The following is a 15,214-nucleotide window of genomic DNA, read 5'->3' as shown; positions in this document are numbered from 1 at the left end:
TGAGACTAGCTGTGAAATTTAGAAGGTCCACTTTCAAATCCTATACCTGAAAATCAGAACTGTACTATTTATGTTGGCTTATTCTGGGTTGTTCTGGCTGGACGAAGCGGTGTTGTTGCTGCGTGTTTCTTTCATTGCCTGAGAATGTTCTTTCCCTATTTTTATCCCTAAAAATTCTTCTTTAATTGCTATATAAGCAGCAGCAGCTGCTGGAAGAACTGTGAGCTGTTTCTGTGCAAGTTCTTTAAGCTTGCTTGCTGCAGGAAGGAGCAAGCCGCAGTCTGTGCTTCCTGCTCAGCTCCTCTGGTTGGGGACTTTGCTTTTCAGCTATTTCCACTCCAAGCGGGCAGAAATCAGGAGGCTTTGCTAAAGCTGATGCAGTTCCCTTTGCTTACGATTTTATGTTGGAGTTGGACTATTTGATATGACAAGAACTTAGGCGCATCTTTTAATGCCTTACTACCATTAACTCCTTGGTTATCAGCTTTAGTTGTGGCCTGATATTTGTTATGTTATGACATTACTAACACTGTTAGAGAGCTGATTTCCTCTGTTTCTATCCCTTAATTTTTATTTCTGGCTTTTTTCCACTTAAATTTTAATTATGTGTATGTTGTATAAATGTATCTGCCTGTGTATGTACTTTCACATATATGTAAACATACAAGTATCCATATAATTCTGTGCAGACACATAATCACAGGATTGTACGGGTTGAAAAGGACCTCTGCAGATTGAGTTTGTCCTCCTACTAAAGCAAGTTCCCTGCAGTAGGTTATTCAGGAAAGGGTCCAGGCAGGTATTGAATATCTCCAGAGAAGAAGTCTTCACCACTTCTCTGGGCAGCCTGTTCAGAGCTCTGTCTCTCTCAAAGAACTTTTTTCTCTCTTTTTTTATATAGAGCTTTCTGTGTTCCAGTCTGTGCCTGTTGCCCCTTGTCCTGTCACTGGGCAGTGATGAAAGAACCTCAGCCCCACCCAACTGTTGGTGCACTCAGGTCGAGGTAAGCCCAGATATGAGTACAAACTGGGAGAAGAATTCATTGAGAGCAAGCCCTGCACAGAAGAACTCGCAGGGTCTTAATGAAGAAGGAAAATGTTAGGTAATCTTTAATATAGGAGGTGTTTTTAACCATCTCCTTTTTTTTTTTAGCCTTTTGTTTTTTTCTTGAAGTAGCTAAGTCCACCTGCATGTACATACAGTAGTTCTTCAGGTATGCAGATGTTTTAAAAAATTGTAATTACCCTTAAGATTACAGGAGGCAAAAATATTGCCTAGCAGGCAAATGTTGTGCATCCCATTCAGTAAATACTCAGGCAAAACATAGAAGCCATAATTGGGATCTATGTCTGTTATCACCAGCAATGCATAACAGCAATTACCATAGCAAGTAATCCTGATGTTAAGTGCACTAGAAACAGTCTTCCTCTGCTGCTGCCCTCTCCTCTGTCCTTACGTTGTTTTGTGGTCCCCTTGCCACTTCACTGAGTTGTTCTCCGTGTGGCATGTGTTCTGGGGCTGCCTTGGAATCCAGGAGTTGATCATGCCCAGATATTTGAGATTTTGACCATCATGAGAAAAGTTGGTAATAGTGTGGGACTTGGTACTGAGCTTACACAGCAAAGCTGTGTTCTGCATTTTTTAGAAGCATCAACTGAGGCGTCAGAAATGCATCCGTCAGGGTGGGGAGGGATCTGACTGGAATGCTGGATTGACAAGCTCAGCGTGATGGCTGTATTTGTAGCTGCTGAGGAACTAGAACATGTTTATTGGCTCTAAGTTATCCCAAACCTATTCAAAACAATAGAAAATGCTTTTTTTTTTTTTTTTTTTCTTTTGTACCTTTAAGCTCTGGTGCGGCAGTCTCTGAGCATGTGGATAGGAGGGATAGGATGCACATTATGAATCATAGAATCATTAAGGTTGGAGAAGACCTAAGATCATCATATTCAACTGCCAACCCATCCCTACATACCCACTGACCGTGTCCCTCAGTGCCACGTCCACACAGTTCTTGAACACCTCCAAGAAATGATGACTCCATCCCCTCCCTTGACAACCTGTTCCAGTGCCTCATTGCTCTTTCTGAGAATAAATGGTTCCTAATATCCAATCCTGAACTTCCCCTGGTGCAACTTAAGGCTACTACCTCTCATCCTAAATGCATGAATAATAATCTCACAAATCAGCATTTGTAAGGCTTCTGTTTGGGTCCCTGAGCCCGGAGAAAAATGTGGAGAGTCCACAGTATAACCAGCAAAGGATACTTAGAGGTTTTGTTCAGTCTGTGTGGAAAAGACTGGAATGTGTAAAGAAAACAGCCTGTTCTTTTCCACTGTGTCTGTGGTGGACTGGGAGAGAAACGAAGGGATCACATTGTAGCATGAGATGTTTCCCCAGGCTTAGGTGGAAAAAAATACTGAGAAAAATAGCTCAGTGCTAGATTAGTTGCCTAGGGAAGCCATGAGTCTGTTTTTGGAGACTGATTAGAACAGGTAAGACAAATCTGTCATGAGTGGTTTATATCTATCTGGTCTTCCCTGAGGCAAGGGGATAGGAGGCTTGGGTGAGTTCCCAGACTATTATTCCCTGGTTATTCAACAAGTCCTGTGCTGTTGTAATGCCTACTGAGAGCACACCAACTCAAGCTGCCAGACCAGCAAAAGCAAAGTAGGTTAGAGGATTGATGTGTTCATTGCCTGTGGGAGAGAGGAGAGCAAGGAGCTTCGACACTGCTGCTATGCAACACTGTCTGCACATCCTCGTTTGTGAGATTCATGAAAACACTGTGGCATTATGTCCGGGGCAGCTGCTGAGCAGCTAGCAACACAAAGAATGAAGGATAAGGAAGGGTGATAAGCAGCAAGTAAGCAATCACTTATCCTCAGCTTTTTCCTGTCTGTCCATTGGCGAATAGGCATCGTTAAGTAGTCAGGTATATGAAAAGCTGGTTGTTGTAATGCTTGCCAATTTTGACATATAACTTGTCCCCATTTGGTAGGGTTTCCTCTCAGGAGTAAGTTGAAAACTGGAAAAAATAAAGTAAAAAACAAAACTCACCAACAAAATAAAATGCTGATTCCACTGTTTCTGGTAGTGAAAGCTTCTGTAATATATATTACTCAGATGAATTTCTGTACATTCCTCCCGAAGGTGGGAAGTTGGCAGACAGTAAGACTGCTTATCATATGATTTTTTTTACTTGTGTTCTGCTTGATATTTACCCACCTAAAAAAGTTTCTGTGGGAGCTTCTTATCATTTGATGGGGGAAGATGGAGAGTCACAGAGAAATGAAAGATATGAGGACAGAGCAGAGGAGCTGCTTACTTGAATCTTACTTCTGTGCAGAAATGGATGTTAAAACTGTTTAATGGTTGAAGTTGCACCATTGTTGAAGGACCTATGAAGGCACTAGCAGACTCTTCTTGCTTTCTTTGGCAACTTTTTGGTGGTATCTGGTAAGGGTGAAAATACTTCCTCCTCAAGTATGCTGTGCAGTATTGCTGCTGTGATATGATTGTCAGTGTATCCTAATGCAGTTTATCTGTGATGCAAGCTATCTTTTTGAGGTTGGCATGGAGAATATTGCTGTCTCTGGAAATGATAAAGAACTGATTATAATTACACTGGAAATCTCAGTTAACACAGTATTTGAAAAACTTAGTCACGATACAGCAGGCTATAAATCGGAATACTTTAATAATCAAGTTGTTCTTACTTGCCTTTTTATTTTGAATATTGAGATATACCTGGGTCATGTTTTTATGCCTTTATTTTCTAGTACAAGGGCCAGCAATCTTTGGTTGCTTTAAGGAGGGGGAAATAAAAACTTCTCTTGTGAATGTGTAAATATAGAAGTTGTAATTTTGAGAAACTTAAACCTAGAACCATTTAGAAGGTGTTGTTTGGAGTCATGCACATACCTATCTGCATATGCATCACAAGATGCAAACTGAGTGCTGGTCCTGTGCGTGTACAGATAATCAGTTCCAATCTGGAGTGTTCCTGCAGTGTCCCAGGAGCAATATGGATTTGGCTCTAAGACTCTCTGCCTGATGTAATCAAAAGCCAGACTGCTACTGTGTGCGTGTTGATTAAAGAATAGCTTAGTAATTTTGGTAGGCCAGGTCATAGGTGTTCCTGTCCTTCTTCCTCATCTGTGCCATTCTCAAGCCTCTAGGGCAGCACTATGGCTTATCTCGAGTTCTCCTAAGACTGTGCAGCAGGAGGATGAGGTTCAGGAAGTTGGGAAGGAATTGCTGTCCTGGGAATATGGGTCATGCCAGTGCCACAGTGAGTTTAAATGAAGTTGAGATTCCTTATCCCTTGATGCCTGGTGCAGAAAAACAGGTAAATGCCTGAAGTTTGCCTGATAGCAGCAGAAGCCAAACTCCACAGGTGAAGCAGAATCTGGAGCTCTTCATGCTTGTAGGACCAGTACTTATGCTGTTGTTATAGTAGTGAAATGTCTTATCATACTTGTGACTTCTTCCAAGGCTATGGGATGTTTCTTACAGCGCAAGTGAGTACATACTATCTGTAAATGTAATATTATTTCCTGAAGTAGCTGCCGTATTTTGCATCTCTATTGATTTTTTTTTTTAAGGGATTAATTAGTGTACAAGTCATGTACTATCAGCATCAGGAGGCTCTTTTGCTTTTTCTTTTAGTCTTGATAGATCCTCTACTGGAAGTCTAAGGATCTATTGGCTTAGATTTCAGGCCATGTAAGCTCTTCTATTGTGTGATGAACCAACTTCCAAAAGGATTAAATGGAAAGTGTTTATTTAAAATAAATAAATAAATTCCTTCTCCCCACCAAAACCAAGAAAACTTTTATTATTATATATCTTGTTCTATAAAATGTATTTCTATGCATGCCAGGCTTTCTGAAACCTGGTAGGCAAAGGCAATATGGGGCTGAAATTCTTTCCTTCCTTGCTCCTTGACAGAGGGAGCATTAGTTCAAGTGCAGCACTGTTGTTTCAGAATCAGTTTTCAAGGTAATGTTAGCATCCTGTGGGAACGCTGGTTGGGCTTCCTAGCAGGGCTAGATATCCCATGGTGTGCCAGGGCCTGCAGCTCTTTATTTGCTTTTTAACTGATAGAGTAGAAGGAATCTGGGAATATTCTCTGTGTTCAATCTTAAGATATTTATGTAATACACCTTGTATTCAATAACAAACAAAAAGCTTGCTATAGCTAGTTACTGCATTCATGTAGGTGTTCCCTGCATCAGAGACAGTTTGCTTGCATTATATTACAAGCATGTAATTTCGCATTCGAGTACTGTGTGTATAAACTCTCGGTGTGAGGGTGCTTACATGCTCGTGTCTGTACTGATCTGCAGAGGTTATACTGAAAGGCTCTGATGAAGGAATCTTTCACTGGTTTGTCAGCTGGGATAGCGGCAATGGGAATGACAGTGGTGGAAGTCTTGCAACAGGCAGGGGGACAGATGTTAATCATCATAACCACTGCTCCTCTGTGTGTGCACACACCCTTATAGCTCTCTTGAGTGGATTTGAAAACTCCTTAGGTGGTCTTCAGAAACCGAGCTATGGATTTCAGTTCAGCCATCTGTTTTCAGCAGATGTGATTGCAAGGCTGGGTGCAGGAAATATGGTAGTTCTAGTTGGTATGGCTGACAGATGTGGTAGAATAAATTGTTAAGGCTGCTTTTAGGGAAGCAGCTGAAGATGTTTCTGAGTCTGAAATATTCAACCAGGTACTCATAATCAAAGGTAAAAGAGATTGTGCAGGCAGAAACTTCTGGAATAAACCATGTCAGCTGTCATGTCTGCTGTAGTATCTGCTGTAGGGTAGTTGTCTGCTTTGTATCCAGAGCTGAGGTTTTTGAACCAATACAGGTGAATAACAAGAGTTTTAGGAGATATGTGGCGTGTTCCCATTCAAATATGGAGTACTCAGTAGCAGAGGTGGGGTTTTTTTTTGTTTTGTTTTGTTTTTTTTTTTTTGTTTTTGGTGAGCTGGTGTGAGCGTGAAAATAATTGGAGTGTTAGCTTTCGTTAGCTCTGTGCTTTTGCAAGGAACTTTTCCGTTTTTATTTTTTCTCTTCTTGCAAGCTGCAGAAATTACTTGGCTATAATCAGAGGAAACAATCAAGGGGAAAATGATTCCTGGTTCCTGCTTGAGGCTTTGGGTCAGGTGTGATGCCTTTAGAAATACAAAAGTCACTGGCTTTCCTTCTTGCTTTACACATTATTTGAAGAAATTTTGCCTTTGAGTTTTATTTCCAAGGACTCTTGTTCTACTTTCAGAAATGAGTGGATGCATGAAGTTCAAAAGAGCATCACAGAGCAAGGTAAAGGAAAAGAAATGAACAGAGTGGTGAGTCAAGATATTAATTCACGTATATACATGAATATATATATCAGAATGATAATCAATTTTGGTTCTTTATTTAAAGCTCTGGGTCACCCAACATTTTTCTCACTGAAATCTGGGGTTGTAAGAAGGAACTTAATACCGTACTCAGAAAGCTGTTTTGTGAGCAACATATGGCATCAAATCATGCATGTCTTACTAAAGCCTGAGATATGCATATTGCTCCCTTCTGCTGACCTTATAGGCAGTGCCACCTGGCACTTCAGTCTTTGGAGAATGCAGAATGAGGACCGAAGGAAATGCTCTTTTATTGTATTTCTGGTTTAATTTAATTTAAAAACAAAGCAAACAAACAACCCTGAAACCTTATAAGAAATAGTCTATTATCTGTAACTTATTATTTTGGAGTATATACTCAAAGTTATTTTTTTGTTTTGGAAATAAGAGAGGACTTCTTAGACTTGTTTTTACACTTTCCTGTCCATTTGTCTTCCCACTTCTTAAAAACTGTTCTTCTAGATTTGTTTTGAATCCTAACTTCTACTGCTCCAGGCAAAGATTCATGTGCAGTACATTCATTCTGTTTTATTTATTTATTTAAAGTTACAGTAAATCAATAAAAGGACTCATTGTTAATACAGTCTAGCAATCATAGTTAGAAGAAATAGATCCAGTTAGTTTAGGTCTCTGAATTGCTAAATAGAGAAATAGAAACAGTGCTGCCAGCAGGAGCAAAGAAGTGATCGTCCCTCTGTATTCAGCACTGGTGAGGCCCCACCTCGAGTGCTGTGCTCAGTTTTGGGTCCCTCCCTACATGACAGGCACTAGAGCATGTTCAGAGAAGAGCAACAAAGTTGTCATAGGTCTGGAGCACAAGCCTTATGGGAAGCTGCTGAGGGAACTGAGATTCAGTCTGGAGAAGAGGAGGCTCAGAGGAGACCTTATCACTCTCTACAATGACCTGAAGGGAGGTTGTGGTGAGGTGGAAGTCAGCCTGTTCTCCCATGTAACCAGCGATAGGACTAGAGGGAATGACCTCAAGTTGCACCAGGGAAGATTCAGGTTGGACATTAGGAAATACTACTCTGAGAGAGTGGTTAGATGCTGGAACAGCTGCCCAGGGAGGTGGTGGAGTCACGTTGCTGGAGGTGCTCAAGAAACATTTAGATGTTGTACCGACTGACATGGTTTAGTGGGAAATATTGGTGATAGGTGGATAGTTGATGTGGATGATCTGTAAGGTCTTTTCCAACCTTGGTAATTCTGTGATTCTACTGACTAGCAGGAGAAAAGAGGAGAAAGTTACACGTTCATGTCTTTCTCTTAATCAATAGAGCACAGAGAAAAGATGAAAGCTCTTCCAAAAATAGGCAGCCATTATCCATAAATTGGGTTTAAATCTGAGCATTGGATGGCATATGTATGTACATATGCATGTAAGGAACTTTAAGGGAAAGGTAAGACCGGACAAACCCTTATTCCCATGGGGACTCTTGGTAGCTCCTTACCATTTCTTTAGTCTATAGCCAGCTCCATTCTTCTGCTCGTCAGTGTCTTTGCACAGGTTTGGTGGGTGGTTGCTTTGAAGGGAGTTACAATCATAAAGATGAGTATCCTCAGAGGTCTGCCTAAACGCCAGGTACTGTACAATGCAGTGCTTCCTGGGTAAGTTTATATATTCACACAGCTCATCACCGTTCTCTGCAGACATAATCCATCAGGTCTTGGAAGCAGTAGATGTTGTTAGCACAGCATTGCTTGGAGCCAATATCTTTGCCTCTCATCAGAGCTAATTGCCTTTGATAAAACAGTGAACTGATTAGTTCCTGAGGTCTCTGGTGCCTGAGCAACTCTCTGAGTTGATATTAATGCAGATGTCCATACTTCTAGTATAGCATAATTAATATAACAGCATCATCTACACAGGTCATATATAATAGTACCTAGCATTCAGTGATTTTATTCAGTTGAATCACAGGATTTTTACAAGGAAAAGCTTATGGCTGTCTTTTAAAAGTATTCTATTTTGTGCTTGTCAGTGTTTCCTAAAGATGGTAGGTGTTTTGGGGCACTGTAGGTCAATTCAAAATGTCTGGCTGACTCTCCTGAGTGTATTAAGGGTTGCAGACTAAAAGGTATTTATCTTTGTCCATAGATCTGGGTTTAAATGTGCAGAAGCCCCTTGTACTTAAGAGGTCAGAATGATTCTGGAGTTGCTGATTAGTTTAATAACAGAAGTTAGTGTACCTTCAGTCCTAGAATTTTCTACAAAAGAGGTTTTTGTTAGAAGCAAATACCTGGCCACATACTGGTTCTTGTGGCAATCCAGCAACAGAAAAATGAGTGTTTTCTTTTATTAGACTTTTTTATCTAAAAGATTGGTGCACCAAGTCTATTTGTTCTTGTCTCATATTGAACTGCCTCACCTGCTCTGACAGCTAGATACTCAGTTGTATATGCTCTGTAGTTACATTTTTCCTTAAGAGTGCTTCGCTGGCTCTAGTATCCCTGCAGTTTGGGAAGGATGCTCTATCAGCTCCTCCCTTATCTTGTGCTGTTCTTCTATGGGAAAAGCTTCAGTCTTGCTCTGGAAACCTCACTCATTGACTTCCACTGTTACAGCTTAGCCATAATGAATGGGAGTTTGTTAGGGAGAGGCAAGTTATGGCATCTGCATGGAGGTTATCCTTTTCCCATATCTCATGGGACATTAAGTGAGAGCCATTGACAGTAATTGATCCAGGATCTTCTGCATTTAACAGAGGTGTAGGGGCACATTATAGGCTGCACTGTCAAGGGTTTAAGGTTGCAAAATTCAAAGGTTAGTGAATATCAAGGGATATTAATATTTTGCAATTTTTGAAAGGGGCTGATAAAAATTTGCAACTTCTAATTGTTCCTCAGAACTGCTTGAAATTAGCAACTATCATACTGCCTTCAAAAGTGGCACTATACAGTTATGTATTTTCTTTACTGCTGATATCAATCACAAAGGTGTGGTGTACAGGCAAGACTGCATTTATTTAACCCTAGGATGATTTTCCAGGAGATATCTGCTAGCACCTGGAGTTTTGTCACTGAGGGTGTTGAGTATTGACTAAAAAGAAAAAGAATCAGTGTTTTTTCCATCCTGGTCAGCAAATCCTGGACAGATAATAACAGGACAAGGGAGAAATTGCTTTAAACTAAAGGAGGATAAATTTAGATTGGATGTTAGGAGGGAATTCTTTACTCAGAGGACAGTGAGGCGCTGGCACAGCTGCCCAGAGAAGCTGTGGGTGCCCCATTCCTGGAGGCACTCAGGCCAGGTTGGACGGGGCTGTGGATAGCTGAGCTGGTGGAGGGACAGCCCTGCCCACGGCAGGGGAGTGAGACTGGATAGGCCTTTTACTGTCCTTTCTAACTTATGCTGTTCTGTGATTGTATGACTATAACATAAGTGGTTGCAGATGATTTGTCTTTACTGAATAGGGCTTTTCATATTCTTGTAAAGCTCTTGCCTGTCCTTCTTTGTATGACACTAGTCAGAGTTCTCATACGTTTCTATGAAACGTCTGACTTGCTGTCTTCAGTGATTGTGATTTCTGTAGCTTCTTCATAATGCTTTCTTTTGTAAGGAATGTCTTCAGAACAATTTGATTTTGTTTGCCCCTTAGTCTTCTGTAGGATGAGTGAATCGTCCCCTTTTCCAACCCATTTGTCAGTTGTAAAAATATTTTGTCACACATAGTTCACAATTTTTTTTGATTAACTAAACAGGAAAGTGCCAATCTTTGTCACTGACCAGTACAATAGCATGTTCTGTTAATAGGAGATGTGAGGGAAGCCTCTGTGCTTAGCAATTCAGTACAATTTTTTAATGCTTTGATATTATGTTTAGTAGTGTACTGGGAAGTGTCTTGTAAGTACAGAATCAAACTCTTTGCCTCGTTTTACTGCTATTACTTGTCATAACTGCATGTGGAAACATTATTACTCCCTGCATTACTAGCTGCTTCATCGAAGAAAACTTGGTAATTTTTCTTGTGTTTCAGAAATCTATCCTATCATAGCAATGCGACTTATGATGATGTATGTTATAAAAGTCTTTAACAAGCTTGATGTTTCAGCATGCCCTGCTACAAAATAGAAGAGCAAGGGGAAAAAGGACATATTATCTGTAGAGCTGGAGTCTGTAATGGGACATTTCTAAAGGAGAAAGCTAATCAATGAAGAGGTGGTCTAATGCCAGCGTAGTTCGTCTTATCTAAACTTGTTTGATCAAGATTTTACTCTCTTTAGGACTGACACTTCTCTAAGCCTTTTAGCTTTAATTGGCAATTACTCTTTGCATTACGAACTCAGCTGTAAAATCACTATTCCTGTTTAATGCTGACCTCTAACGTATCTCTTTTTTTTTTCTTTTTTTCTTTTTTTTTCCCTTAAATAAAAATACTATTTGGGGTAGAAGAAATGAGCAGCAGATGAAATAATAATGTGTTTGGATATTTGTAATTTTGAAATATAACTGCATTCATTTTAAATGACAAATTCTTACTTAGCCAAGGTGCAACTTCTGGCAGAGGAAACAGACTGTTAGTCAGGAGTTGTTTAATTTAGGAGTTGAGAAAGGCAGACAGGTGTTGAGGAGCATTTAAGTCAGACGTATACATTAATAAAACAAAGATGCTTCTCAGCCTAGTAAGAAAGAGGACAGGCATAGATAGCTGAGGTAGGGGAGGAACAGATGGAGATTACGGAGGTAAAATGTCAGAGCACAAAAGGTAAAGTGAGTGTGTCAGACTAGAAGCTAAGAGAAAATGAATGCCATTGTCTGCACATCTGTTTGAAAATCTAGAAAGCAAGAAGAGCTGAACTCCACTGCTGGCATTACTGAGGCATGGCAGAATGACAGGAGTTGACAGACACCTGGGACTGCTGGCTGCTACATTAGGCTAGATGTGGGGAAAGCTGCTCTGTATTTTTATAGAACTGAAGATGGTGTTTTTAGTACATTGTCATATGGTTATTCTGCCTTCTAACAGACATGTTCAAAGAAACAGAGTTGAATTTATAGAATTAGCCTTAGTTTTTGCAGCACTGGAATATTGTAGTCCTGCCTTAATATTCAGTTAATACAGGACTGCAATATTGTAATAACTATTTTCCATAGAAGACTATCTGAGAAGCTTGAGAAAGAATGCAAGATTTTCTGCTCTTTTGCACATAATCTGTTCTGTTGTGTGATCAGGTTGCCAACAGTTTTCATTCATCAGCATTTCATTTTCATAGAACCACCAAGGTTGGAAAAGAACTCTAAGATCATCCAGTCCAACCACCCACCTGTCACCTTTATTTCCCCACTCAACCTTTTCCCTCAGTAGGTCCAAATTCGTAGAGAATTACTTTGCCTCTGCTGTGGATTTAATAAAGATGTTTTTATTTCAAGACTTCTTCCTCTTCAAGACTGTCATCCTTGCAGGAAAATGCTTTTCTTTTACAGGTAGAGTTTGGGAAAAAAAAAAAAAAAAAAAAAAGTCATAGTGAAAGAGGCATGTGATACTAATAGAGCAGTTTATAGGAGATGCTGTCTTTTCACAGATTGATTTTTTTTTTTTTTTTTTTTGGAGTCATTGTTTACTCTTTAGTTACATATTAAAGAATAATAGGAAAAGTTATTTATCTCCTGCTTGCACGAGGCAGTCTGTAAGTGCTGTTTGTCTTTTTCAAGCTAAGTTGAAAATCTCTGCTGTGAGAAACACAATAAATGGGGAAAATAAGCTTATCCTTTCAGATGCTTGTGAAAACCTTATGTACTAGGAGCAATACTCCATAATGAGGTGGCTGGTTTCTTAGTGTGAATTAACATTCATGTCTTTAGCACTAAAAATACAAGTAAATCTGCAGTCCCAAAATAATGCTTGGCTAAAAGTGTAGGTAAGGCTGTCCATTCATGCCAGAGACTGCCTAAGATATCCTCTTAGGCATTTAAATAGTCTCCAAATGGAGACTGTAGTCTGCAGAAAGACACTGCTATGTGACATGACTTTTTTTTTTAATCCGGTTGGAAGTAAGCTGATGTAGTTCAAGATGGCCTAATTGTTGAATTTCCAACATGATTCTGGTGGAGTAGGGAGAGTGTCTGACATAAAATAATTGAAGAACTGTGAAACTTAGGATGGTGCTCATTGGATAGCTGCTGCTAGATGCTTTCCAGAGACTGAGGTGATAAAAGAAGTCATGGGGATCTAAGTCATTAAAGTAGAAGGAAGCTCCTGAAGCAATTACTTGGTGCCAGTCTTGTAGTGCTACAACTTCCTCATCAACTGTGATAGGGAAGGATGAGAACAGTACTTCTAGCAGCCAGGTAAAGTACAAATGTGCAGTTTTTTCAGAGGTTGTGAAAAATGCATTATGGTTCAGTCAGCTGGGGTGGATCCAAACATCACTCCCTAAACCCACGTAACATCCTTGTCTCTAAACAGGAAAGACATCCATTTAATGGGTAGATTGTTCGATGGACAAGGAATTAAAGGAATTACAGCACTTAAAGAGTAGCAGTCAACAGCCCAAATCAAAGTAGGAGATCAGTAATTAGGGGTATTTCTCAAAGGGTTCATAGTGGGACCAGTGCTTTTTAATATCTTGTTGTGAACAGTGGGATTGAGTGCACCCTCAAGTTTGTATGGGATAGCAAGCTGAGTGGTGTAGTCCTTTCACAGGGAAGGGACCTGGGAACAGGGCTTGAGAGATGGGCTTGTGTGAACCTCATGAAGTTCAAGAAGGCCAAGTACAAAGTCCTGCACCTGTGTACAGGAATAGGAATAAATGGATTGAGAGCAGCCCTGCAGAGGACTTGGTTACAAGTGGATGAAACACTTGACATGAAGACAGCAACATGCACTTACAGCTCAGAAAGTCAGATATATCCTTGGCTGCATCAAGGTAACTATGAACAGCAAGGCAAGGGAGGTCATAGTCATGCTCTACTCTTTATGGGAACACCGCGAGCTGTACTGTGTTCAGCTCTGGGGCCCTAATTATAAGAAAAGCAGACTCATTGGAGTGGAGGAGCTACAGATATGATCAGAGGGCTGGAACACATCTCCTGTGAAGAAAGGCTGATGGTTGAGGTTGCCCATTTTGGAGAAAGATAGGGAGAGACTCCTTACCAGGGAGTGTAGTGACATAACAGGGAAGGGAAAAGTAGCTGTGGATGCTCCATCTCCAGAAGTGTTCAAGGCCAGGTTGGATGGCTCTGGGGAACCTGGGCTAATGGGAGGGGGATGGAACTAGATGGTCTACAAGAGTCCCTTCCAAGCCAAGCTGTTTTATGACTGTGGGAACCAAGTGCACCTTCAAACAGTGGTTGTAGAGAACAGTGGATCCCGGAGAAAATGTTTTGTGGGAAATTAAGCACAACTGATACTGTGCAGCTATCTCTTCAGAACAGCCTAGCAATAAGCAGTAACACACAGTAAAATGTTGTTATTGAAGCTTGTGTGGTATTTGAGATGATGCTGATATCTTTGCTGGTATGAAAACGCTGAAAAGCAGACTTCCTTCTTTGTGGTCAGGTGAAAATATGGCAGCTAGGTAAGCATTGTATAGCATGGATTTTTTTGTTACTCTCTTGTATTTAAATAGAGGTGGAGTGTTGATGCTAAAAAACAAACAACCAAAAACAAACAAACAAAAAAAAAACCAACAACCCATCAACAACAAAACCAATCAAAACTAGATAGCTTTTTGTTCTTGCGTTGTTCATACACATTAAGCCATAGAGGATAATCTGTTGTTGGGCACATACACTCAATTTCTAGATAAAGTGTGAGGAACACAAAAGCCCCAGGCAACTAGTTTGAAGCATCATTAATTGAAGCATCATTTCCTAAAGTGCTTTTGACTGGAACAGCAAGAATGTTTGACATGTTTGTGGGATCATCTTGGACAGTCAGCAGTCCCGTTAGCAATATCAGTACTTGATATCTAACAGAGTAATGTCTTAATGTGTTCACAGGAAAATAAGTGGTAATCATAGAGAATCATAATCATGCAGAATCATAGAATGGCCTGGCTGGAAAAGGACCACAATGATCATCTACTTTCAGTCATCTTAGCCACCCTCCTCCGGATCTGCTCCAAGAGCTCCATGTCCTTCCCATGCTGGGGGACCCAGGCCTGTTGTAATTAATATTTTTACTTAGTGATAATGGTTATGAAACCCCATATGGTTTAAAAAAAAACACGTTTGGTGCTAATGCAGTTCTCCTGGCTGCTTAGCTTTGAAAAATCCTTTGTATTGTTTGGGAAGGGGCGGGGGGAGAGGGGAGGAAGTATTTTTTTGGTGCATACCCACATACATCCACTTTGAATTATGTTAAGTTGTTGAAATGTAGTTCTGATAAATGTCTGAGGCTTGAGATACCTTTCTAACTGTGCTTCTCTGGTATATGCCCATCAGTAAGTTACCCTCTTCACTATTAGAAATGCACCACAAATACAACAAAACTTAATATATATATATTTTTCTGTGTAGATGAAGTATAGACTTGTGTGAGTTGCAGTACTTGGTATTTAAATAATTATGTGTTTGTGTTTGCTGACTTGTGCTGCACAGTCATGGCCTTGGGATTTTACTGAGAGTTAGCTGGGCAATTAAGTAGTGGGTTCTTGTGGAGTATTGTCTTCAGCGTAGGTTTCTCCACGTTTCTGGAGAGCAAAAAGAAACCAGCATGAGCAACAGCTCAGCAGTCACTGAGAGACACTGGTTGTTAATCAAGCCAGCAATAGAAAGCTCTGCCTGTGTAAGACATGCATGTTGCTCTACAGAGAATGACTCAAAATGGTTCTGGGCAAAAAAAGACACTGAAGATTTATTTTTTG

General features: G+C 40.3%; 1 long non-coding RNA gene across 1 annotated transcript; it reads left to right on the top strand.

Moving 5' to 3' along the window:
- The first annotated feature begins 992 nt into the window (after window positions 1–992).
- Window positions 993–14,393, top strand: LOC122179385. Its single transcript, XR_006178677.1, has 3 exons — window positions 993–1,003; window positions 6,283–6,326; window positions 14,349–14,393. It is a non-coding gene; the product is annotated as an uncharacterized LOC122179385 (long non-coding RNA).
- Window positions 14,394–15,214: the final 821 nt, after the last annotated feature.

This window comes from Lagopus leucura, unplaced genomic scaffold (assembly GCF_019238085.1).
Source record: "Lagopus leucura isolate 7727_CA_CO unplaced genomic scaffold, USGS_WTPT01 Super-Scaffold_100002, whole genome shotgun sequence".
Classification (NCBI taxonomy): domain Eukaryota; kingdom Metazoa; phylum Chordata; class Aves; order Galliformes; family Phasianidae; genus Lagopus; species Lagopus leucura.
The sequence above is the reverse complement of the archived record's forward strand: the minus strand, read 5'-3'. Positions and strand labels throughout refer to the sequence as shown.